The sequence below is a fragment of the Amblyomma americanum genome, chromosome 10 (assembly GCF_052857255.1).
Source record: "Amblyomma americanum isolate KBUSLIRL-KWMA chromosome 10, ASM5285725v1, whole genome shotgun sequence".
Taxonomy (NCBI): Eukaryota; Metazoa; Arthropoda; class Arachnida; order Ixodida; family Ixodidae; genus Amblyomma; species Amblyomma americanum.
The window spans coordinates 117,163,865-117,187,587 of NC_135506.1; positions in this window are offsets into that span (position 1 = coordinate 117,163,865).

A 23,723-nucleotide genomic window follows, 5' to 3' on the forward strand; every position below is an offset into this window, starting at 1 on the left:
GGAATGCTTCCAAATGCGTTTGGAAATTGTTGTGAAGCACATTAGAACCCAATTGATCTGCAACAGATCCCGCGGCAGACGTCGCCGCGCCGCGATTCGACGGCGTCGACACGCTCCTCCTTTAGTTTCTCCTGTACGAGAGCTCCCTCTGGCCGGCGCGATCTGCTGACAGCTTCGATTTCATTTAGTTTTTTTTTCATAACTATGCCTCTATCTCTGACTGTGCAGTCGGAGAATATTTGTTGTTTATCCAACTCCACGCATGTAGTGCAAATGTGTTCGGTAAGAAAAAGATTAATAAAACTTCAAATTTTTGAACTCGCATAATCGCAGCCCAGGAGCTCAAGCAATTTAAGCGCGTTCGAAAAATATAAATTGCCGAGATGGTACTCGACAATAAAATCAATCTTCTACCCAGTATAATGGATGGCATAATGTTCACCAACGTCTGCCAGTACACTTTAACACTGGTTTAGGGGTGGCAAGCCAAGACCAATATAGCCAGGTTACAAAAATGGCTTAGCCAATTCTGGCAAAGAGAGGGAGAACTCTTTCTAACATGGCCCATTATAGCCAGGTTTCGAAAATGGCTCAGCCAATTCTCTCAGAGGGGGAGAACTCTGGCTAAAATGGCCCATGATAGCCATGACTTGATGATGGCACAGCCAATATCAGATGCTCATTGGCAACTCTGGGCCTTCTTAGGGCCACGCTTTGCCAGTGGCTTTCTAATATTGGCCTGCTGCCATGTGCAACCTGGGGCATTTGCCCACCTGTGGCTCGTTTGGCAGTAACGCACGATGGCTTGCATCAGTCCCGCCGTGAATGCTGTTCCTCTGTACAGTGGTGAGCAGCCCTGTCAAGAGCGCGCCGACGGTGCTCTGCGGAGCAAGTCAGCGCCATCTAATGTTAGGCTCTGGGTTTGAGTTATGCATCCCGTGCGCGTGCGCGGCAAAAACAGAGGGATTCCTGCTCATCGCTTCAATGTACAGCCCCCTTGCGAGTTCGTTTCGTGCCGCCAGGGCTGCGCTGACTGCATTTCTGACGTTGTGACGGTGCCCAGGGCGTCGCTATGCCGCCGTGTTTCGCGAGTGTAACGAGACGGCCAGGCAAGCAGGCGCGAGTGATAGCGAATGATTGCGTGTTTTTGCATCCAAGTTCCTAGATCTGTAGGCATGCCAAATGCGGTGTCCCTTTTAGCTGATAACAAGGCGTGAAGACACGCCCTGAAACAACGCCTGCAACACATGGTGCGCGGTGGCAACGCGCTAAGCATATACGGACAAAAGGAAAACATACACCAAACAACCAACTATGGAACATTCTTGCACTCTTAGCCTCGTGTGTGTTTGAAACGCGCTATAACACACTACCATTTCCACCCGCTTTTGTAACGCGCGATCAAATGATATCTCTTCCACTTGCTTGCCTAGCCGCCTCGCAATTTGCACGAAACGCGTTGATTTTCCGGCCGCTGTACATAATATTCAGCGCAGTCCTCGCGGCGTGAAGCGCAAGCACTGAGAGAAAATGAGGCCGAGTGCCCATGAGCAGGCACTGCTTTGTTTTGTCGCGCATGCGCACTGGACGCATAATTCAAGCCCAGAGCCTAACGTTAGATGGCGCTGACTTACACCGCAGAGCACCGTCGGCGCGCTCTAGACAAGGCTGCTCACCACTGTACGCGCCCGTTATACTTAGTGGCACGGACAGGAGCACTTTACTTTTCGTTCTTTTATAGTCCCACAATAATTTTTGTCCGTGATGAGCACATCTGGGGCGCCGTGTCGCAGAATAATGCACTCTACGAAAAATTTGGCGACTTCTGCTGTTCCGCTCGGTAGGGCTTTTGCCTCGGCGCTGCGGGGCAAGTAGTCGGTCGCTATGATGATCCACTTATTTCCAGACGTTGACTTCGGGAAAGGGCCTACCATGTCCATGACAATTTGCTCTGAGGTGCCCTGAGGTGGGTTCAATGAGGGTTCCGACGTCCAGCTGGTAGGAAAGGAGGAGTCTTTCGTCGCTGACAAACCCGGCTGGTTTTCACAAAACGCGCGTCATCGACAGGCAGTTGGGGCCAGTAATATTTGTCGTGCCTGCGGCGGAGAGTGCGAGAAAACCCGAGATGTCCAGCTGTCGGCTCGTCGTGTGAAGCCTGTAGAACTTCTTCGTGGAGACTTGCAGGTACAAGAAAGAAGCAGGCTGTTTTGTTCGCTGCGATGTTCTTCACGAGGACATCATAATGTATGTAGTATAAAGACAGTCCTCGCTTGAATGAGGCGAGGGGTGAAGAAACTTTCCCTTCCAAGTAGTCGATGAGGCGTTTTAAGTTGGGCTCCGACCGTTGCTGCTGTGCAAAAAAACTGGAGCTGATGGGTCCCAGGAAGGCGTCCTCATGGTCGTCCGGCGGCGATGCATCTACAGGGGCCCGTGACAGGGAATCAGCGTCAGAGTGCTTGCGTGCGTACTTGTAAACGACGGTGACGTCAAACTCCTGGAGGCGCAGACTCCATCGAACGAGGCGGCCGGGGGGGGGGGGGGGGGGTCCTTCAAACTGTCAAGCCAACACAATGCGTGCTGATTGCTGACCACTTTGAACGGTCGTCCGTACAGGTAGGGCGGAATTTCGACATAGCCCAGATTATGGCATGGCACTCCTTCTCAATTGTTGCATAGTTAGCCTCGGCCTTTGAATGAGAACGGCTAGCGTATGCGATTACTTTCTGCAGTCCGTCGCTTCTTTGAACGAGGACGGCGCCTAGTCCACGCTGTTTGTGTCGGTACGAACTTCCGTTTCGGCGTTTTCATCAAATTGTGGGAGGATCGGTGGGACTGCAAGCGGCGCTGAAGTTCCTTGAATTCTTCTGCTTGCGGCGATTCCCTGTTAAATGGCACGACTGCCTTTGTCAGTCGAGTCAGAGGCTCGCCAATGCGCGAAAAGGTTTCGACAAATCGTCGGTAATACGCGCACAGTTCGAGTAACCTGCGCACAGCTTTCTTATCGGTCAGCGGTGGAAACTGTGCAATAGCAGCGGTTTTCTGCGGATTTGGGCGTACTCCCTCCTTGCTAACGATGTGGCCTAGAAACAGCGGCTCTTCATAGGCAGTGGCACTTCTCTGCCGTCAGTTTACGCTGGATGACTTGATTGCCTCCAGTACTGTTTGAAACCTTTCTAGATGACCTTAAAATTTTGAGGCGATGAAAACGACGTCATCTAAATATACTACACAAATCTGCCACTGAGGCCTGCCAGCACCGTATCTATTACTCGCTGAAACGTCGCTGGTGCCGAAGAGAGACCACGTGACATCACCATGAACTCGAAGAGGCCATCCGGGGTGATGAATGCGGTCTTCTCGCGATCTCTTTCATCGGCCTCAATTCACCTGTAGCAGCTCTTGAGGTCCATCGATGAGAAACACTCGGTGTTGCAGAGCCAGTCCACTGTGTCGTCGATGCAGGGGAGGGGTAGACGTCCTTCTTCGTTATGTTGATTAAGTGATGGTAATCGACGCAGGACTGAAGTGCGCCGTCCTTCTTCACTAGAACAACCGGTGCCGCCCATGGGCTGTTTGAAGGCTGGATGACATCATCGCGAAGCATTTCTTCCACTTAGTCCCGGATGGCTTGTCCTTCCCGCGGCGACACAAGATAGTGGCCCTGGCGGAGAGGTCGGGCGTGCTGGTCTGTTATAATGCGATTCTTGGCAATCGGCGTTTGTCGGGCCTTCAGCGACGACGAGAAGCACTCGCTGTATATTCGAACCAGATTGCGCATCAAGTCTTCTGTCGCAGGGAATGGCTGGATTTATGTCGGAAACGTGCTTGCGATCTCCCTGAGGTGTATCTTTTTGGACTCGATCGGAGAAAGCGAAGGCGTTGCGAAAGTCGGATAGTTCGTCGAGGAAAGCAATCGTAGTTTCTTTGTTAACGTGCTGGTATTCCTCACTTAAGTTCGTCAGCAGCACTTGAGCTTGTCCGCTGCGGAAGTGTGTAATTCCTCTTGCGATGCCGATTCCTCGCTCTAAAAGCACCGCCGTGTTCACCTCGATGAGAGCTTCCATGTTCTTGGCATCAGTGGCACCTACGGTAACCATGACGCTTGATCGAGGTGGGACGCCCACTTGTTCATCCAGGACACTCAGGGCAACATGGTGCTCCATGGTAGTCAACGAAGGGATGCCATCATCCGCAGAAAGCGTGATGAACATGGAACGCAGGTCGATGATCGCCTGATACTCATTAAGGAAATCGATGCCGAGTATAACGTCGCGGGTACATTGCTGTAGAACTACGAAGGTCGCAGGATATGTATGTTCCTTGACGGTCACTCGCGCTGTGCATCACCGAGATGACGTAATGAGGTGGCCTCCCGCGGTGCGAATTTGTGGGCCGTCCCAGGCAGTCGCGACTTCCCTCAATGTGCTGCGAATGTTAAATTCATTACCGAATAATTGAACAGAGCGGTTGTTTTCCGGTCGCCGACAGTCACTTCGAAGTCGAATGTCATGGCTCTTGCGTTGCACGTCGTCCTCGGCGCCGGGTCAAGGCTTCGTCGCGTAAGTGAATCGTGGGTAGGGCGTGCCATCGAAGCTGTTCTGGGTGGCGGCGTCGTTTTGAATGCGGTTTGCGTCGTGGTCGATGTTGTCATTGTGTGCGGCTTCGGCGTGGCGGCATAAGGGTCTTCATGCAGCGTGGTCGGTGGAGGATCTATGTCATTTCAATGATGATCAACCTCACCTCCAAAGACTGCTTTTCTAGTGCCTGGTGCACTCGTTTCCGTACCATGTCCACGAGATTCGCTGCCTTCGGCTGAGGGGAGGAGGGCAGCAGCCGCTGTAGCTCTTCGCGAACGATGTCACGGATGATATCCCGTAGGCTGTCATTGGTGGTCGTTGAGATGTCCGTATGGCCCGTAGAGAAGACTGGTGGTTACCGGTCGTACTGCCGAACCCTGATGCCCAGAGTCTTCTCGATCGTAGAAGCTTCATTTATGAACTTGGCAATGGTCTTGGGCGGCTTTCGGACCAATACGGCGAAATATTCTCGGACATCCCACATCAAGAAGCGCACCTTGTTCTCCTCTGTCATGTGAGGGTCAGCGCGTCGGAATAGACGGCTTATCTCTTCGACGTAAACTAGGATGGCCTCATTGGGCAGTTGAATGCGCGTCTCGAGCAGTAATTCGGCTTTTTATTTGTGGACAATGCTTGTGAACGTTTTCAGAAGTTCATTCCTAAATTCCTTTCACGTTCACAGGGAAGCCTCGTGGTTCTCATACCAGGTTTTAGCTGGGCCATTCAGGACGAAAAAGACGTACCGTAGTTTTGTTTGTTCATCCCATCGGTGAAATGTTGCCTAACGCTCAAGCTAATCTAACCATTCCTCGACGCCTTCTTGGGGCAGAGCACTGAATGCAGGTGCACCACGTGGCCGTTGAAGACCGAGCGGTGATTATGCAGCCTCACCCTCCATGTTCAGTAGCAATGCAGTTCCACGGTGCAGCACCTTCACCATATGTCACATAGCGGTGACGCCAGGCGAAGTAGTGAGGAATACAGCCAAAAGCTCTTCTAACAGAAAACTGTTTATTGGGCTAACCTGCGCCCATAATGAACTCAATGACTCGGCGGCGGCGAAAGCAACAAGCGTGCTCGGCGGTCGTCGAACAGAATTCTCGCCGCTCTCAGCCATGCTCAATTTAAAGCTGATAGGGAACTCAAGATAATGCATGCAATGTTACTAGCACATCTGGGAACAACGTAGAATCGGCTCCACCTGGATGCGATCTCAATGAGGTCGCGTCTTGCATCCACAAACCAATTGATAAAGCGGCGTGGCAGCAGCTTTGAAGAACAAAAAACAACCACTTCCAAGATTCGTGGCACTGCTCTGTGATGTAGGTGTCCGGGCCACAGCCGCGCAGGCGCCCGCCCTCTTTGCTTCCTTCTCGATGCGAATGATGCGAACGGTGGGGAAGGTATCGGGATCTATGGGTAAGAGCGCGTGCGCATCCTGTCAAGATAACGTACTTTTTGCGAAGGCGCGGCACGCAGATTGAGAATTTGTAATCATTTTCTGTATCGGGCCGGCGTGGTGTTCGCCATGTGTGTCCGTGCGGTGTATGGAAGCCAGTTCTGCTGCTATGTCGGTCACCTCAGCCGTCGTACTCGAGCTCATGCCCCGAACGGAGCCCGTAATTTTATCGGAGCCAGTGGCGTCTGTACCGCTAGTTCCATGGGATATGTGCCGGGTTGGTACTTCGCAGCTTCGACATATATGACGTTAAAGTCAGAGCTTTACTGACGCAGGAGTGCCTTGACTCTGGCTGTCCTATGGCCGGCACGGAGCTCCGGGTGCAAATTCTTCGAAACTGGTGGAACTCTGATCTTAGCTGCGCGTTTGGGCGGGATGGCGCGGTTTCTGCTGCAACGGAGTGGTCGGCTCCTGGTAGGCTATAGTCCGTGCAGAACGTTCAGGACTATTCTCGTGCCTCCAAGACGTGTGAACGGGACTGTCCTGTGGGCTTCCACCAGCTCTTCTGCCGTATCGTGTAGGTCCAGCTGGAATGGGCGGTGGATCGAGGTGTACGGGGACATTCCAAGGGCTGTCTTTACCGCCGATCGCAGGAGGTCATTCAGGCTATTCAGCTCGCTTCGATGTAGTCTTTGATAAGATGCGTGGAACGTCACACAGCTAAGCAGAGCGCATGCACGATTCGCATGGTGTCGTTTTCCTTGAGCCCTTAGCGTCTATGTGAGCTTTGGCGTATCAAATGTGCCACATGCGAATTGTTTGTGGAGCAGCTGCACATGTAGCGTAAGTCGCTAGGCCTTTGGATTGTAGGTACAGGCCCGGCATCCTCAGTCTGTCTACTCAGAGATGGGAGTGCCTTCGAGGTGGAGGTCGATATCGGGGTCGACTACTTAGGTTATGGCGAGTGAGCGGATAGTAGCGACGTCTATGGCGACCACGTAGGCCCGCTTTCAGCCGCGTAGTGTTGCGTCACCTCTATGGCTTCTTGAAGACTATTCTAGATGTGGCCATCCGAACCTTTCGTCATTCATATCCTGATGTCGTCGGCAAAGGGCATGGTGCACATCAGGCATTCTAGAGCAGCGGGGGAAGTCTAGCCATCGCCACGTTCATCAGCGTTGGCGACAGCACCGAGTCCTGTTGGGGGACCGGAACTGTTAGGCGGATGGCTTCAGAGCGCGCGTTTCCGATGCCTAGGGTAGCGGTGCGATTTGAGAGGAACGCCCTCATGAAGTATCTTCAGGTCAATTCAATTCAATTCATTTTATTTTATCAGAAGTTTGGAAGGATACCTGGGCTAAAAGCTGTGAATCACAGCCTGACATGGGTCAGAAAGCCTATACAACACAGTGCCGACATAGATATTAACAATAGTTAAGAGAAACAATGGAGAGATCTAGAATTGCAGATACTATACAATAATATATTTGAGTATTATTAAAACACAAAGAAGCTTACTTTCTAAATATTATCAAAAATAACCCAAGAATACATCATACACACATATTTGAATATTTGAAGGTTAGGTGGGCGGATGAGATTAAGAAGTTTGCAGGCAAAAGGTGGATGCAGCTTGCAAAGGACAGGGTTAATTGGAGAGGCATGGGAGAGGCCTTTGCCCTACAGTGGGTGTAGTAAGGCTGATGATGATGATGATGATGATGATGATGACATATTTGAATAAAACTAGATTTGTGCAATAATAACAGAAATCAAGATAGCATACAGGTACGAGAAATAGAAGGTCAGTGAAACAAACCTTTAACAGAAACGCGACTACTTATAGTTTGGAAAAGGATTCTTGAAGCTGTTGAAATGAAATTATCTCGGCATACTGATGCTGATTGAGTATTTGTGGGAGGTTGTGCTGCAATGACTGAAATTTGCAGATTGTGCGGAAATGCGGAGTATGCCATAATTCAGTACTACGAGTAGGTATAACTATTTTTTTGGGTGTAAGACTTGCGGCCTGTACCGAAAAATTCTTTTGCTCAGTAGTTGAGAAGAAGAAAGAACGCAAAATACAGAAATCATATATGGTATTAGCTCTGACGATTTTGTATGAGGGAAATAGCATTTGGGTCGAGTGTAGGAACGAAACATTGGCAATATAGCGAATGGCCTTTTTTTAGTGCAAGTATTTTTTGAATGCTTGTTTTTGTTCTAAGCCAAATAAGGCTACAGTAATTTAAATGAGATGAGAATAGAGCGTAATATATTTGCAGCTTTATTTTCGTAGGGAGAAGTGTTCGGCAACGAGATAATGCTCCAGTTGTTGCAGAGAGTTTTCTACAGAGGCTATGGACTTGCGAATCCCAGCTAAGATGAGATGAAAAAATAACTCCTAGGATATTATGTTCATGTAAATTATCAATTTGTTGTCCATCATATTTAACAATATGATTAAATTTGAGTGGCTTCTTTCTTGCACTGAAAGTAACTGCTTTAGCTTTTTTTGCTTTAACCTTTAGTTCATTCGACTGTGACCAAATATGGAGTTCAAGTATTTCATTGGTATTGTTAATCAATTCATCTTCAATGTAACTAGAGATTAGAATGCTGCAGTCATCCGCATAAATGACAAATTTTGCTGTTTGAATAATTGTAACAATATTATTTATGTAAGCATTAAAAAGAAGAGGTCCCAAAACACTGCCTTGTGGGACACCGCATGCAATAAGCAAAAGGATGACTGCGTAGTGCCTATGCATACACACTGGCTTCTTCCAGTTAAATATGATGTTATCAGTTCTAACAGCTTCCCGCGTATACCATACGACGATAGTTTGCATAATAATATCTTGTGATCTAAGGAGTCAAAAGCCTTCGTGAAATCAATAAAGAGTGCTAACGTGTAAATATTAGTTTTAATGTTCTCCACAATTGTCTCTTTTATTGTTAATGATGCTGTTTCGGATTATTAGTTTCTCCTGAATCCAAACTGGGCTTCAGTCAAAATGTTGTGTTTGTCTAAAAACCACGTGATGCGACAGAAGATAAGCTTTTCTTGTCCCTTGGAGAATATTGGTATAATAAATATCGGCCTATAGTTTGATGTTAAGCTCCTGTCACCACTTTTATACATTACTGTCACTCTAGACTGCTTCATGCCTTCTGGATACACACCGGTTTCGATCGGAAGATTATAGATGTTGACAAGTACCGAGAAAATAAATTCTAAAACATACTTTACTGGCCCCACTTGCATATTGTTAACGTCTAACGCAGTGCTATTACTCAAAGGAGAGCTGAAGCACTTTTCGAAAAATCTCTACGTCATTTTATAGCTTTTAGTCCGCTGAAAAAGAATATCTCATTCAAAAAGAGCGGAAATAAACGCAAAAAAACTATTTTTTTAGAAAAAAACGCGCCCCATCGCCTCAGGGCGCCGAGCAAACGCCGCTCTTGCCCGCCATTGGCCGGGACCGTCGTGACGTCATCCATGAGGATCTCCGGACGGCACCGACGGCGTTGCTGCCTAGCGCGTTGCTTCAGCTGGCTTTTAAGGACTACAGGTTGGAAATTATGGATAATTCAAGCAGTGTTGAACAGCTTCAAATTTCACCATGCATGTTCGAGCCATCGGCAACTTCAGAAAACGGCGGAACCAACGACGCCGTGGAGTGCGCTGGCAGCGAAAGTCAAGTCGCGACTTTTTCACGTGTTGGTAATCTCGACTGGATGGATGGATGGATGGATGGATGGATGGATGGATGGATGGATGGATGGATGGATGGATGGATGGATGGATGGATGGATGGATGGATGGATGGATGGATGGATGGATGGATGGGCGAGTGGGTGGGGCGGGTGGATGGATCGGATGGATGGATGGATGGATGGATGGATGGATGGATGGATGGATGGATGGATGGATGGATGGATGGATGGGTGGATGGATGGATGGGTGGATGGATGGATGGATGGATGGATGGATGGATGGATGGATGGATGGATGGATGGATGGATGGATGGGTGGGTGGGTGGGTGGACGGATGGGTGGGTGGGTTGGTGGATGGATGGATGGATGGATGGGTGGGTGGGTGGGTGGATGGATGGGTGGGTGGGTGGGTGGATGGACGGACGGACGGACGGACGGACGGACGGACGGACGGATAAGGCTGAACCCTTTAAGCCGGGCGGTGGTTCAAGCCACCCAGCCATGACATATGAATTTTTACTCTTGTCTTGATTTTAGCCACCAATGAGACAACCTTCGCTTGGTTACTTCTACCCGCTTAAAAACGACTTTCCCTTCACTGTCCTTAAACCCTAATGTCTTCGATAAATCAGCCCCGCTGCTTTCCACTGTAGGGTGAAGCCCTTTACAGAAAAGTATCAAGTGTTCCGCCGTTTCCTCCTCCTCTCCGCACGCAACGCACAACGTGTCTATCCCGTGGTATCTGACTCTATATGTCATGGTCCGCAAACTCCCGTCCTTGCCTCAAACAACAAAGAGCTTCCCCTACTATTATTCTAGATATTTTCGTTGGCAATTTCCTGCTTAATGATCCTGTATGTTCCCAGTGCCGATTTCGTCAACATCCTTATTTACCACAGAGCTCTCTCTGTTTTTTTAACCTTTTCCTTAACCGATAATTGCTGATTTGCCCCCTACTGCTGTCCAAATATTTGCTTCTCAATTTTCTGGCTCTCTTTCATCATTTCATGACATTTATTTATTTATTTATTTATTTATTTATTTATTTATTTATTTATTTATTTATTTATTTATTTATTTATTTATTTATTACAATACCCTGCGGGCTCGCAGAGCGTTATAGAGGGGGTGAATGAAAAACGATTGGTTTGGTTTGGTTTATGAGGGTTTAAAGTCCCAAAGCAACTCAGGCTATGAGTGACGCCGTAGTGAAGGTCTCTGGAAATTTCGACTACCTGGGGTTCTTTAACGTGCACTGACATCGCACAATACACGGGCCTCTAGAATTTCGCCTCCATCGAAATTCGACCGCCGCGGCCGGGATCGAGCCCGCGTCTTTCGGGCCAGCAGCCGAGCGCCGTAACCACTCAGCCACCGCGGCGGCCCTTGAATGAAAAAAGAAAAAAAACATAAATAGTACAGGCAAAAGGCGAAAAAAGCAACAAATCATGATGCAGATGCTTGTTCGATGACATACTTGGTGATAAGTGGCTTGAAGGATGATGCGTCTTCAATGCATGCGATATGGGGTGGAAGGTGGTTCCACTCAGTGCTAGTCTTCGGCAAGAAAGAATTAAGAAGAACATTCGTTTTACAGGTTGGGATGGCAACTTTATGCGGATGATCAACACCTGATGATACGTATGATGGTATAGCAGAAAAAAAATCCTGTTTTAGTGTCTCGTTATGAAAGAAAATGCTGTGGAAAAACTGTGGCGTGAAATATTTCTACGAACTGCGAGATTAGTCAGACCAAGTTCAGATTTCATTAAGGAAACACTAGCCGTGCGAGAATATTTGGAAAGGGCGAAACGAGCTGACCTATTCTGAACCGCTTCTATAGCATCGATTAAGATGCGTTGTGCGGGGTCCCATACTGATGATGCATATTCTAGCTTTGGCCGTATTAGTGTTTCATATAAAATTAACTTCAAATGGGATGGAATCTGAGAGAAATTTCTGCGTATGGTAACCGAGGGCGCGGTTTGCATTGTTAATAGCATATTTTATGTGCATGCGCCAGGATAAGTTGTTAGTGATATGAACACCCAGGTACTTATAAGATGAAACGTTCTCTAATGAAACTCCACTAATCTTGTAATCGAACGTTTTAAAAGGATTAGATTGGCGGGAGATGGATATGATTTTTCACTTTGATGGATTGAGAACCACAGACCATCTCTGACACCAAATTAAGAAGTTATCAAGATCGGACTGAAGGAGAGAACTGTCGGAAACGTTGTGTATCGCACGAAAAAGAACACAATCGTTAGCAAAAAGCTTAAGAGAAGAGTTCATGCCAATCGGAATGTCATTGATATATACCAAAAAGAGTAAAGGACCCAGGACAGAACCTTGGGGAACACCAGATGTTACGGCACATGGGGATGATAGAGAGTCGTTAGCTGATACAAACTGGGTGCGGTTAGTCAAGAAACATTGAATCCATTTAAGAAGGTTAGGTTCAATATTAAGGAAATTCATTTTAAGAAGTTAGTGATGCGATACCTTATCGAAAGCCTTAGCGAAGTCAAGAAAGATGCAGTCGGTTTGTAAACCACTATCTAAAGACGACGCTAAGATATTAGTGAAAGATAAAAACTGAGTCACGCAAGAAAATTTTTCCTGGAACCCCTGCTGACCGGAGCTTAAGAAAGAGTTACTTTGCAAAAAATATGCGAGGTTATAATATATAATGGGCTCTAGAAGTTTACAAGAAATGCTTGTTAATGAAATAGGTCTGTAGTTAAGGGGAGTATTGGGAGCACCTTGCTTGAAGAGTGGAACCACCCTCGCTACCTTCCAGTCAGCTGGCATTGTGGCGTGTTCGACAGGTTGGGCGAAAAACTACGCTAAATATATGTTGAAATATACAGAAGTCTTCTTCAAAAACTTCGAATTAATGTTGTGGACACCGCAACTGGATGATAACTTGTGGCTCTGGATTAACGTCAAAATGCCAGCAAAATCGATGACAATGGTGTCCATCGGAAAGAAATCGTACTTAAGCACTTCTGGAGCGACATCGAAGGAACTTTCAGAAAACGATTTTGCAAAGGCAGTACAACTTCCTTCACATGACATTCTGTTCCGAGCACTATCAGAAAGTTGAATGACTGTTCGTTCTTTGGGCCTAATAATGTTCTAGAACTTCGATGGATTAGTAGGAAGGAGTGACGGCAATGTATTATTTAGGAACACGCGCTTGGCTTCATTGATAGCTAGTCGGTAAGTTCGGAGTACATCACCGTATGCGGACCAACGTTCCACAGTGTTTGCATGTTTTGCAAGGCGAAATAAGCGCTTCTTCTTATTCGAAAGTCGTTTCAAGGCGACGGTGAACCATGGTGATCGGGATTGTTTTCTAATTCGGCGCATTGAGACGTACTTATCGAATAGCGACGAGACTGTAATCTTAAATAATGCCTAATTTTGGTCAACAGTTCTCTCGAAGAAGGTAGGCATGCAGTTATCTATGAAGGGTGCTAGTTCGCTGTTAATTGATGTGTAGTCACCCCTGGAGTAATCTCTAATTGTCTTGATGCTACTAACTTTTTAGTAGTAAGCGCCGTTATTTCGAAGTGAATAATACAATGATCACTCAAACCGGGCATGTAGGTTGCGCGATGTAGAAGATCAGGTGCAGTGGTAAGAATTAAGTCTAACAGGTTAGATGTACCAGCAACAAACCTTGTAGGCTCTGAAACAACCTGTGTAAGGTTAAACTGCATGCATATGTTCAAAAAGGATTGGATGACTGCGGAACAATCTCTGACAGTTGGAAAGAGACCGGACGAATCTTTTGGGGGAAAATTAAAATCTCCTAACAGAAATAAAGGAAGTGAAGGGAATTGTGTAACCAAAATATTCAATGCATAGTGTAAGTCATGACAAAAGGATGGTGCCGCGTTCGGCGGCCTATAGAACACACAGAATAATGCACTTTGGTAGTGAAGGTTTGTGAGGACGCGAAGCATTTCGAGGAAAGTAGGCACAATGACTATGTTTGATGCGAGGTAGACGTAAACGGCAATCAGTACACCCCCTCCGCGTTTTGCGGCCCTGTCTTTGTGGCAGATAGTGTAATTTTTGTTTACACTCAAGCAATTCTGCATTGCTTATAGCGTTTGAAAGCCACGTTTTCGTTAATACGACCACATCGGCAGCGCATGCATCAATTACAGGCGATAGATCATGGCATTTTGTTCGCAATACTCCGGATGAATGTGAAGAGAAACGATAGATTACAACGGACGACTTCAGGAGCACGTTTTTTTGGTTAGGAGAAAGATGTATCAGCGTCGGTGCGGGTAGTGCCAGACTAAGAGCCGGCTGGACTGCTGTCACTGGAAGGCCCTATTTCGCACACGGTGTCGGTGTCTGCTGAGTAAACATAACATTTATTGCCGATATAGTTTGTTATAGCGTACTGAAAATTTTTTGCCGCTTTTTTCCCGCATTCCTCATCGCTTGGCAAAAATCTTCACTCACGGTTACCTTGGAACCTTTTAACCTGTTTTTTGAGGCAATAATTGTTTTCTTAAGTGTAAATGACACAAATTTAACAATAATGGGGGGGGGGGGGGGGGGGGCGACATTTCTCGGGGATAAGGCGGCCTAGTCTATGGGCTCGAGAAATGCGTTCGTCGCTCTTATCCAAACCGAAGTTAAGCGCGGTATTCAGAATGGAGCAGATTTTTTCTTCAGATTCGGCCCATGTCTCTTGACAACTATCTTCGATTCCGTGGAATATTAAGTTATCTCGGTGTGAACGATCTTCAAATTCGTTCAGTCCCTGATCAAGTGCTACGACATGAGCAACTCTTTCAGCCTGCGGCGCCTCAGATGTGCGAATACTGTTTTCCACTGCAATAACACGACCATCAATATCTGCAATCTGCAGCTCCGTGGAATTTCGGGCCGCCTTAACTTCATTAAGTGCGGAACTTCGTCGTGCCTAGAATCCATTTTATCGTGTAAAGATTTTATTAGTGAGACAAATTCACTGTGTTGCTGGGAAGACTCTTCCTTAGAGGGTCCAGGATTCAACTCAACGTCACCGGACAGTATTAACAACTTGGTGACGTGAACGCAATCAGAAATCATCTACAGCAAAGATTGTGGGCATGGAAGTACTAGCAAAAAAATTTCATCACATTTTTTGCAAAGTAGTTCAGGAGCTGAACCTACCTGCACCAAGAAACGAAATGGCGTTTGATGCATGTTCGCTGTTGCCGTACTTCCATGCCCACTAAGAGGATTCCAGGGGCGCCGACTTCTTAAGTAGTTCGCCAGAGATGATGCATCAGTCGATGCCGATGTCTTGTCCAAGGTGGGTTGCAGAAAGTGGTCTTCAAGAAAGGGGGCCGTTCCCTCGCAGCGAAGCGGTCCGGCTGGCGGTGAGTGGAAAAGCTGGAGGCTGTCATCCGGCGTCAGCAGCAATGGAAACAACTGCGCAGTCGTAGCGCCGAGACGATGATTCTACGGGGCAAGCAGGATCGAGATCTGCAGCAAGAAACGAAATGGCGTTTGATGCATGTTTGCTGTTGCCGTACTTTCATGCCCACTCAACATTCCTTAAGTACAGGTATCTGAAAACTTCCCTGCCCACTGCTTTTCCGCTATTTTTCTCAATCGCTCCTCAAATGCCATATTACTGCTAGCTTCCCTGCTCTCGAACGACGCCCAACCCATATCACCCTGTACCCCCTGATTTGGTGTATTGCCATGTGATCCCAAAGCTAGCCTCCCTACGCCGCGTTGTTTGATTGCTAACCTTGCTTGAACATCTGGTCTCATGCACAGGACCGCATTACCGAAAGTCAGGCTAGGAACTCTAGGCTAGTCTATGCTAGGAGCTTGCCGGCGCTTGGCGCCATCTGGCGGTCCTGGGAAGCGGAGCATGGTAGTGAATCGCGCTATGTTTAATGGTTTCTAATGTCATCTTCAGCGATTAACGAGCAACCGGAGCGGGAACCGATAGACGGAATCACGCCTACCTTAACAGCACTGAAAGGTTTATTCCTGAACAATAAGCAGAAAAAAGGGCGCTCGTATTTTTTCTTGGTGGGGGGGGTCATAGTTAAAAAAAAACAAGACAACCGATAAGTTGAGTTACCAGGGTGAAGTTTCGGCTTTCAGTACAGCTCTTCGGTTTCCGTATATTTCTCACTTATCCTCCTTCCCGGATGGGATCGTCATACCCTCGACTTCAGCACGATGTTCAATGAAGAAATAGACTCCTTGAACGTTTTTTGCCATGAAAGTGATGACATTGCCATGACAAAGTGAAACTAAACAGGGTGAATAAATTAGGAATTAATGCGAACATTGCCTAACTGCGTAAAAATGCGTGCATCAATGTGAGGGAAAATGTTCTTGGAAATCTCACGAAAATTAACGGAAAAGCGTGTTCGATGCTGCATGCAGCAATTTAAACATACAGGTTTGAATGACAAGGACAGCTTCGCAACTGAAGTAACCCCTCATTTCAGTGACGACACTGCATGCAAAAGTCCCGAGCAAAAAAATTCACTGGGGCACTTTGTTGACCTAAAGTGCGGTAAGGCAACAGCCGTTAACGCGGTGTTGCTGCTTGTGGCACTGCTGTGTGGTTGAGATATTATTACTCGCCTAAGAGATTTTAAAGCAAGGAGCTTCAGAAAAGGTTGTCGATACAACGGTACAGGGAAGAAGTAATCTGTTATTGCCAGAGTAAGCCGCTTTCATTGAGATTGACATCACACCCTACAATATTCGTTTTTTGCCTGTCGAAGAAATTGTGTTGTGCCATATGATCTATTTATGTTGCTGAGACTATGTAGTCTGTGGAAGAGCCGCATGATGGATCGTCACGCTGAACTGACATTGACATCACACCCTACAGTATCCGTTTTTTGCCTGTGGAGCAAGACTGTATTGTGCCATATGATTCATTCATGTTGCTGGGACTATTCAGTCTCTGGAAGAGCCGCATGATGAAACGCAACACCGAATCGCCACGGTCATCGAAATCTTTGCTTCGTGAGCAATGCGCTTTGGTGCGGGGAGTATATGCTGCCCTGCGAGAACCGCCTAGCTTGCTCCCTTATCTGGATGCATGTGTGTGCCTCCCAGACTTCTGATGTTTTGGAAGCAGGGGGAATGCAGGAGTATGGTGGCCTGGTCTTTTGTGACGTAAGCATGCTTAGACTTTTCTTTTCGGTAGTAGTCCATGCAATAAACAAAAAATGGAAGTAGCATAGTACTTAGCACGCTCGGCTGCGGAACAGAAGGATGGTGGTTCGAATCCCATCGTGCACAAATATTGTGTTCTTGTCGAGTTGGCGAGCGTAACGGACGGACGGACGCGAGCATGAGCCATTAAAGGCTTTCGCCTTAAAAAGATGAGCACTAGTGACGTGGCACTGGAGTGGCAGATGGTCGGCGCTACGGTTACGAACACGCCGGTAACAGAAGTGCCAGGTGTGAGCGCAGAGCACGGCGCCGCTCCGGTGACGTCATTCTGCAAGTCTTTTGCAGGGATAGCTATATTACACTAGTACTTCGAGCATTCAGCGTGGCGCCCCTTGAGCTGCGTGGCCACCCTTGAGCTCCATGGCGGCGCCGTGGCTGGTCACGTGGTCGGTCACGTGGTGCGGAGCAGCACGTGACCGAGTGGGACTGGGGGAGTGGAAAGGGGGGGGAAGAGTGAATCCACGTCCAGGGACGAAGGTCAAGAAAGAACGCCCAGGAAAGCGGAGCGGCTAAAGACTGACTTTGCATTTCGACTGAGTGAGTTCGACTCGGCCAGTGGTATATAGCTCTGGAGTCACTCCACGTTTAAGCAGAGCTCAACCACATCAATTGTTTTCACCCGCGACTGTACAGAAAAGCTTAGCTGTTCAATACTGACAGAACATACGGGGGGAAAACAACCTATTGAACAGCCTTAATAAGTAGTTGCATCGTGCGCGGCACGAATTCGGGCGCTTTCGTTATGGCAGAGTTTTACGGTATATCAGAATAACGGCTTGTGGGGAGAGTTGGTGCATGATGAAATGAACGGCGACTCAAACAAGGACGCAAACAAGAAAGAGACACCACATGCGCACACTACCAACTGTTTATTACACGGAAAAATGGCATATTTAAACATTCAGCTCCAGCATGGCACTCATCGCATTATCGCTCCGAACCCAGCACGTGGAATAAAAAGCAGCTACATCAGGATGACAGAAAGAAAACTTTAACCCCTGCAGATTAAACTAACAGATTCTGATAAAAGGAATTAGAAACGAAAAGGAGGGGGCATATCTCTTAGCAGTGTCGAACAATCGTAGCAACAGCAGAGTCAAACATATCAAGCAAAAGCAGTCAGAAACCGAATAAACGACAAAAAAAGATAAAACCAATAACAAATTTTTTTTAACAAATCATCTAGACAAACAACAAACGGCCGCTAGAAATTCAGGGCTGGAAAGTCCACAGTATATGATGTTACAAAATACTCTCTAGGAAGGAAACTTCATTTCTACGGAGGGATACCGAAGAGTCGCTAACACAAGTGTTTACCTTCCTTTTGTTCATAAAAGCCTCAAAAATTTCACGTGCCACCTGATCGTGACTCTTGCCCACAATCCTTATTGCGTTAGGCACTGGCTCACACCTGCAATATTTACAATGGGGAGGCAGATTCGGCCCGCCTTCGTTTTCTAGGGATTTCTCATGCTGCCGTGCCCTGTCGTTAATGCAGCAGCCTGTCTGGTCTATATAGACCCATCCACACGTCAGTGGGATTTCGTGAACCACTTCGACGGCACAGGATTCGAAATGTTTGCCATTTGAAGCCTTTCGATCTTATTGTTGAAGCTAGCCTCAGCCATGTGAGCACAGGACATAAGCAATGCAGACTCGAGGGGAAGTGAAGCGATAGCCCTTTTAACAGTCTTGGAGTACGGAAGCAGTTCCTTTTTTGCTCGGGGTGAATACATCTAACACACTGGCCCTTCTAAAAACTTGATATTAATATCTAAAAGCTGCAAGCTGTTGTTGTCTGGTAGTTCGTGAGTAAAAGCCAGCCCTTTTCCTTGGTGTCTAAAAACGGATAACATTCTTTCCACTGTGCTAGGGACCGTCAATGCAGAGTTAGTACTTGCACGTGTTAGCGACTGTTCGGTATCCCTCCGTAGAAGTGAAGTTTCCTTTCTTGACAGTTTTTTGTGACATCATGTACTGTGGACTTTCCGGCCCTGAATTTCTAGCGACTGTTTGTTGTTTGTTTTGATGGGCGGTTAAAATTTTTTGTTATTGATTTTATCTTTTTCTTTTTGTCGTTTTTTCAGTTTCTGACTGCTTTTGCTTCATATTTTTTACTCTGTTTTTGCTACAATTGTTAATTTGTTGTTGGTTTGTCACTTTTTTTGGTGTTTTGCTTTCTGACTGCTTTTGTTTCTCATGTATGACTCTGTTGTTGCTACGATTGTTTGACACTGCCTTTGCTAAGAGAAGGGCCCCCCTCCTTTTCGTTTCTTATCCCTTTTATCAGAATCTGTTAGTTTAATCTGCAGGGGTTAAAGTTTTATTCTCTGTCATCCTGATGTAGCTGCTTTTTATTCCACGTGCTGGGTTCTGAGCTATAATGCGATGAGTATCATGCTTGAGTTTAATGTTTAAATGTGCCATTTTTTCGTGCAATAAACAGTTGGTATAGTGTGCGCATGTGATGCCTCTTTCTTGTTTGTGTCCTTTCTTGCGCCTCTGTTCATTTCGTCACGTTTCACGGTACGTGGCCACGTAGCCGGGGCGTGGAATGACATCAAGGACCTACAGTATTTCACGTGGACTCTGTCTTTAATTTGCTTCGTGCTCATACAACAGATGGTCGTCGTGCCTTCTGTGGCTGCCGAGGGTAAGGAGTATAGCCATGTTGCTGCGGACAGGTAACCTTAGAGTGGTTTTTAATTGTCTTGCGAATCGCATCCTTCATTTTGCGGAGCTCTTCCTTGATGAGGCTGCGTAAGAGGAGATGCTAGGTTAGCCGCTAGTGCACTAGTGTTCCTGTTAGTCGGAGACTATCTCTATAAGTATGCGTCCTCTATTGGACACGTGCCGTAGCATGTGCATGACGTCGTGGATTTGATGTAGAAGCAGCTGTACCATGAAGGGCGCTCTGCAGAGGCGAATTTGATCGGCGTAGTGGCTTTGGCGAGAGGAAGCTTGACGAGGTTGGATCAGTTGGAAGGGCCTTTTTTTTCTGCAGCTTACGGTGAAGGATGATGCTGACCTACCTTACGGAGTAGATACAGCCAATTTTCAGAAACTACGTACGGGCTTGACATGCGTGTTAAACAAAACAGTGCGTTCTTTACACAGGAATCGAGTTTGTACAACTTGTGCTGTGCGACTCCCAGCTTCTTGGCCACACTGTAAAAGATGCCCCCCCTTAGTGAAAAGAAAGAAAAAAAGGAATAAAAATTTCGTAAACGCCTCTTGCATGCGTGCCGTGGGTTCAGAAGATGAAGATAGGCAGAACAGTAGGCTTGAGCGAGCGCCAAAGGATTTGCATTGGGCTCAATTTGTGGGATTCTCCATGATTACATAATTGAAACTGGTAGGTTGATTTGCTAATTCTTTTAATATTCTTCGAGCTCCACTTTTCTCACCAAAATTCTGTCTGTTATTTAAATTGAAATATTATTCTGTCGTTTATATTGATACATTTTTCAAAGTTCACGCTTGGTACTAAAATTTTGTCGTAGTCTAGTATGGAAATTTCTTTGTTTATGCCACTACAGCTTGGCCAATCCTCCCACGTGGGTATGTGCCATGTTTACTTAGGTAAAGAAGAAGAGGAAGAATAGTAGGCTTCTGTCGTTCTTCATCGATACATTTTTCAATATTCACGCTTGGCGCTAATATGTTGTCAAAATCGCCTGTGGAAATTTCCTAGTTTTTCCCATTACACCTTGGCCAATCCCCCCAAGTGAGTATGTGCCATGTTTTAAGAAGAAGAGTAGGCTCACTGAGAAGAAATCCGAACGGATGGTGAAGATGGGTGTTGGACGGTGCTGACGTGTTCTTGCTGGTGCTTGGCTTCGAGCTCAACTGTGATGTCCTGGTGGTGCCTACGTGGTCATCTCTGGTGAGGCCGTTATGCGTGGGGGATTTGGCCAGGTCTCAGGTTAGGTCTGTAGGCCAGGTTAATGTGCATTTGAGGGTGCGTTTGGCTCAAGTATGTCGCTGACCTCCCCGGGTGGAGGGTCGGCAATCTGGTTTGCCAGCTTGCCCACCCAAAGCTTGCCGCTAGAAAATTTTCGTAAAAATGGAATTGACATCATCCCCGTGGCTCTCGTGCCGATCGGTGGGGGAACGATCAAGATGAAAAGCTCCAAGGTCCTTCAGCAGGAGCTAAGATCTCTCACTACCCACTACCTCCAGAACTCTGAGGTGCGACCGTTCGGCCGGAGAGGCATTGTTTGCAGGTCCGCTGACATTGATTGTGTCACAGACCTGCTCCAGTGCAAAATTTTTCAGTCATTAGCGCTTAAAGCCTTCATCCCGGAACAGCTCGCATGTTCCAAAGGTATTGTTCGTGGCGTGGACCCAGCATCTTCCCCACAGGATATACTGGAGGAGTTTCAGGATGGAGGTGTGGGGGTTCTTTCTGTCTACCGGTGCAGTAGAGAATTCAATGGTGTGCGTGTTGCGACAGAGTCAGTTATCACTACGTTTCCTGGTTCCTCCTGTCCTTCTGAACTCAAGGTTTGGCCGATAGTGTATCGTGTACACCCTCTGCAGCCCCGTCCTCTTCAGTGCAACAACTGTTGGCGTTTCGGTCACAGTGGTAAAGCGTGTAAGTCGGCGACCCGCTGCCGTGTTTGTGGAGAAGGGCATTCAGATGACAGCTGCGCCTATGATCAGCCCCAGTGTTGCCTATGCAAGAGCAACCACTCAGCTGATGATGTCAACTGCTCGAAACGAGCCGACGAACAAAGCCTGCTCGATATCATTCAAGCGAAACGATGTTCGAGAGCAGATGCTTATGCACTTCTGGATCGGAGGGATACTACATATGCCAGCCGTGCGCGAAGCTCTGTTGCTGATATACCGTCAAGTTTGACTACTTCAATAGTGTCCTCAGTAGAACAGGCTCTTTCTGTGGTGGTCGAACGAATGCTGGGCAGTTTCACCGAGGCTCTATCTCAACTTGTTGCTGGCCAATCTCTGCCTACTGAATCACATGTTTTGGCGGCTACGCCGGCATCACTCCCAAGTGCTGCTAGTAAGAGTCATTCCATGTCGCCTCCTACCGTGCCCCAAGTACCGCCTGCCAACAGCGCTCCTGACAGTGTCGCTCACGTAGATACTTGTAGCATGGACGTTGAAATGCTCACCACTTCCCAGATGCGTCGAGCTTCTTCCTCACCCTCGAAGTCAGCTGTTCCGCAAGTCAAAGCAAAGAAAGGACCCCCCAAATTAATTCCCCAGACTGATGTGCTGAAGGAGGCTGTTGATGCCTCTTTAACCAGTCGATAATCATGGCGGGTCTAAAAGTTATGCAGTGGAATTGTCGCTCCGTACTTTCTTCTTTGCCGGATCTTGAATTACTTCTTCATAAACATAATCCAGATATTGTGATTTTACATGAAACGTGGCTCTCTCCACTTGAATCATTCACATTTAAAAAATTTCGTGTTTTCAGGGTAGATCGCGTTAATGGCAGGGGTGGTGGGTTAATAACTATGATCTCTACGAAAATATGTCACCGGGCATCAATCTCGCAGACAGCTATGCGCCCTAACTGTGAGTTGTTGGCGGTTGAAATCTCCCTTCCACAGTGCGCCAAAGTCACTATTGCTAACGTCTACTTCCCAATCGGTGTTCACAGGACAGACTGAGCGGCGCAAACAGCACAGTCATCGCAGGAGATTTTAATTCGCACCACAGTGTCTGGGATAGTCGCTCTGACTCCTGCGGCCAGCTTCTGTGCTCCTGGATGTCAATGAATGCAGTGCGCTGCTGTAATTCCGGAGCAGTAACCTTTATGCGAGGAGGATCCCGTTCAATCATAGATTTAACATTAGCATCTCGTGGGGTTGGCGTATCTGCATGGTCAACCGAAGACTCAGGTACATCTAGTGACCACTTTCCAATAACCTTTTCTATTATATCCTCGCCTATCAGAAAAGGTGGTGCAACCATGAAATTTGTAAACCACATTATGTACAAAAAATTGATATCTGCCTCACTCCCCTCCATAGTTAGCTCAGGTCGAGCACAAAGAGCTCAGCGGACAATTACCTTTCTGCAAGATGCTGCTGAGAGCTCTGTATTCTCGGTGTGCACTACTGCTCCTGCCAGACAGCCGTCTCCTTGGTGGACGGAGGAGTGTGAGAAAGCTTATCGTCGTAGAAAAGCAGCCTGGAAAAGCCTTTCCTATAATCAGAGCCCAGCTAATTGGATAAAATAATTTCTTCTCTGCATGTTTCAAAAGAACTGTTAAAAAGGCAAAGGAGGATTATAATCAAAATTTAAACACGTATCTCTCAAAACCCCAAAATAAGAAGGCTCTCTATAGATTCATGGCGCAGAATAACAGCTCTTCGGCCTCCAATCGCATAAGGTCAATGGTAATGTCTCCGCAGGAGGCTAAGCAAAACCTTGAACGCATCGTGCAGGGGCTGGCCTTACGTTTCCAGGCACAGAACGCAGAACCTTTGCACAATCTTACCCCCAGCTCGGACTATCCTGAGGTCGGCGTGTCGGAGCTCCTGCAAATTGTTTCCTCGATGCACTCTGTTGCTCCGGGATCTGACGGGATTACTGTGGGCATGTTAAAGATTTTAGCGCACGACTTTCCAACTCACCTTCTAGATATTGTAAATGCGTCATTGGAAACCTCTTGGACTCCTCACAGTTGGAAAATTGCGAAAATAATTTTACTTTTAAAAAATGCAGACAATCGATTTCAATTAGACAATATTCGGCCGATTGCTTTAACCTCAAATTTAGTAAAGCTAATAGAAAGAGTAGTACACAGTCGCCT